The following is a 4,067-nucleotide window of genomic DNA, read 5'->3' as shown; positions in this document are numbered from 1 at the left end:
TAGAAATGTCAAGACACTTATAGTAAGCTATTATTTAGGTAGTTTTCAATGAGGTTTGCACTTTCTAGGAGACTGCCAATGGGTAGTTTTCATAAATTCAAAGGAAACCATGGACAAATTCCTCCTCATATGACATTGCAAGACATCATAATCATGATGTCGGATGGTCTAGATGACACCTTAAAGAGCATCATTATCCAGATGTTAGATGGGAAGCAGAGAAACAACTAATAGGATCATATGCATCTCTCAAAACAAGAAATTTGGCTTTGTTTCCAAATAACATTCTACTTCATGTGTTAGGTTCGGTATCAACTCCAAATAATATTCCTCTTTATGGAGTCCCCTTCAATCTAATGCTTTGTCAAAAGAACTCATCATCTGCTAAGGCATTACAGTTTCATAATAATCGTAGGGTTGTTCCTTTTTGTGGGAATAAAGGTAGAAATCATTCCTGAGAGGACAAATATATACATCAAAACAAAAATAAAGTGGTTTTGAAGACATTGGTTCAAAAGGAGATTGTGAAACCTCTGGAAGTGGAAGCCATTCCAGTCCTTCCCATTTTTGGTAGAAATAATGAAGATGTATTGGTTAGGGTGACCTTCTTTGATGATTCTCTTGCCATGCAGGTGTTAGGGCTTTTTAACAGAACCTTAATAGTCAAGATTTGGAATTACTCACCTGATATTAACAAGCTTTATCCATGGATTTCTACATCTTGGCATGGGGTTCTCCAAGTTTTCTTTATTGATAGAGGGGGGGCCTTTTTTATTGTCATTTTTCAAATTAAATCTGATAGAGGTTCAATCCATAGGACTAAGTCTTGGTTTCTGAATGGTTTTGGCCTCTCTACCTAAGTTTGGTACCCTAATTTTCATCCTTCATTGACTCCTTTGAAATTTGCACCATTCTATTTTTGCCTCTCTTTGTTACCCCTAGAGTACCATGATCTTCGTATAGTCCAAACCTTAGCAAACCAAATTGATAATTTCCTCAAGCATGATATTGAACCTTTTGAACAAACAAATTTACCTATTCGAGTTAGTGCTTCGATGGATTTTTAATAAAAATTCCGAAGGCACTTTTGATTCACTCTAAGTTTGTAGCATGGATTAAAAAATTTATTATAGAAGATTCGAAAATGATGGATAAATACATATTTATGTGTTATTTCACTTTCGAGTGTCAAGATGAAGGGCTTGAAGAGATTAGGGTTTGTCAAGATCCAGTATCAAATTCTACGCACTATTTTGTTGCTAAGAGGCAAGATGAGTTTTTTTTCCTCAAATTACTCTTTCAATTGTAGATGTAATTAAAAAGAGAGCTTATTCTCCCTCAATGCAATGTTCTCGACAAGTGTCAATCTTTCATAACATGGCCAAGGTTTTGGGGAATCAAATTATGGTACCCTCCCTCATTCATACTAGTTCTAAATTTTCCTCTTTAAAATGTTCTCAAGTCTAGATGTCATATGAGTACATAATCAAGTTGTTGGAGAATCATTTTTTGTCCTAGAATCATGGAAATTTTATGGTTCCCTCCCACTGTCATATTTGGAGAGAGATTACTAGTCCATGGATCTGGAATGTTCAAATATATTATTCTAGGCATAGCCCTATTTTAGAATCATCTTTGTCTTTATTGTTTAAAGTTGGGATTTCTTCAACTCTATCTCCTTGAGCCCTATATATCATTCCATCATGTAATTTTGTTGGCAAAAATTACACAGCCCTACAAATTCAAAGACAGATAGAAAATCTATTCTTCTCTCAGGTCAAGAAACCTTTTTTGGTTGGGGTCTTTGATAATATAATTGAGGAATTGATTTTCTCAACTTGTCTTCAGAGAGTGGAAGACACTGTAGAGGAGGTGGTAGAGGAATATTAAAGTGAAATATATGGTGCTGGGAAAGAGTTATGTGATGAATTCGTGGTGGATGAATATCATGATGAACTTGTTGAAAATAGTTACGAAGATTCAAAAGCATTGCAATTTGAGATATTTTTGGACAAGTCTATTAAATATTCTCTAATTAAATTTTTTATTTATTAGACTCCTATGTCAAAAAATAAGAAAGGTAACCCAAAGAAGGGGAAGGGAAAGGGAGGTAGGCCTCTAGAATGAAAAAAGACAAGGGAGGAGATCAAAGAAGGGATTTAGACCACATTGAATGACAAGATGATGTGAGGGATAACTGGTTGTTATCTACATAAGTAATGAAGGTCATCTTATGAAATGTTAGGGGTCTTAATGCCCCTAACAAAATATTTGTAATCGAGACTCAAATTGAGTCTTGTGGGTAGGATTTGGTTTTTCTTCAGAAGACAAAATTCTTAGAAGGGAAGAACTTACAACCTTTTAACAAATGGAAGAAATGGAAATACATTGCTTCCTCCTCTTTGGGTGCTTCAAGTAGGCTTGTTGTATTGTAGAAATAAAAGGATGTTCAGGCACAAATACTGCTTGTCAAAGATAATTTTATTCATGTTAAACTTACAATATACAACTATTCCTTTCATTTGTTGAATATTTATGGCCCCAATTCAATGGTTAGGAAGAAATTATTATGGGATACCCTTTCATTAATTTTGGCTTCTTATCCAAATGATCCTTTCATTCTTGGAGGGAATTTTAATGCAATTCTTTCTATCAAAGATGAAATGGGAGGAGCAATTCTCCCTTTGAAAATAATGAAAGACTTCATTAACTTTTTTGTTAACAATGTTCTTAAGCAATGGGTAACTTCCAATGGAAATTTCATGTTGACTAATAGGAGGAAAAATTTCTTATATATTTCTGAATGATTGGATAGGTTGTCCTCAAACCCAAATTAGATTTCTCAGTTTTTTTCATGTTCCTCTCAAGTTTTTTCGCTTTCTAGTTTTGATCATTTTTCTCTTCAGTTGGACCTATCTTTTTTTTCCTTTTAGGGTAAACCAAAATCTTCTTTCAAGTTTGAATAAATATGGTTTAGGGACCCATATTTTCTCTCTCTTCTTTAGTGTTGATGGTAGCAAGCATTTCTAGTCAAGGGTTCATGAATGTTTCAATTATGTAAGACATTTTTTTTCAATAATAATAAGGATTAAAATTTATGCAAACAAGAATAAATAAAAAAGCAGGGGCATCAAAAAGCCCTATCAAGTTCCGCTAAGTGATCTAGTTGTTGCAATAAAACCTGATGTAATTGACCCTTATCTGCAATATTCTAGTTTGACATTTGATTAGAAGCCCATTTGGCTAGACAATCCACTACCCCATTCCGCTCCTAAAGGGATATGTGTGAAAGTAACAAAATTAAAAGATGCACAAAAATTATGAATCTGGTTAACAATCAAAACTAACTACCAACTAACATATGCAAAATACTATCGAGTCAGCATATGCACCACCACCTACAAATCTGATTCATAAATGAGCCTACTCCATCCAAGATTACAAGCATACTCCACAACATATAAAATAGCCAGATCTTCCATCAAATTATTAGTATGATGAACTTTATAAACCAAAAAAAAATAAAAAATGAGCAATCTCTAAGATATCTCTACCAAATCCACCAATTCCAGCAAGAATGGGATTTCCCCACGAAGACTTGTCTATGTTGATTTTTAGAATGCCCTACGGAGGAGGGATCCACCTCCCCACCCTATTTATCTTCCAAAGAGGGTGTCTACATCTATTTCTCATGATTTAGCATTGTTGAGGAGGAATATGGATGTGGTTGTAATAAATAACATCACCAGGATCCATAACCTCCGTCAAGTCACATTTTGCCAAAATAGTTTCTCCTAAAGAGTGGAGAATTTTCCACCACAAGTGGTGGGCCCCTAACAACACATCTTGAAAGATCTGACGATTCATCTACAACTAGATATGCCAAATAATAAAAGAAGGGCCAAGAGTCCAAGCGGCTTGAAGAAAAGAGGTTTGGACAGGGGCCTTGCCCCATCGAACAAAAAATTCAGCCAAAGAAGATACATGCCAACAAGCTTGGTTCCACACATCCCACTAAAAGTGCCTAATATGTCTAGTTAAATAACATTGGAAAAAGAGATGAGAGA

Source organism: Cryptomeria japonica, chromosome 2 (assembly GCF_030272615.1).
Source record: "Cryptomeria japonica chromosome 2, Sugi_1.0, whole genome shotgun sequence".
In the NCBI taxonomy this organism is placed as follows: domain Eukaryota; kingdom Viridiplantae; phylum Streptophyta; class Pinopsida; order Cupressales; family Cupressaceae; genus Cryptomeria; species Cryptomeria japonica.
This window is presented reverse-complemented; position numbering follows the sequence as displayed.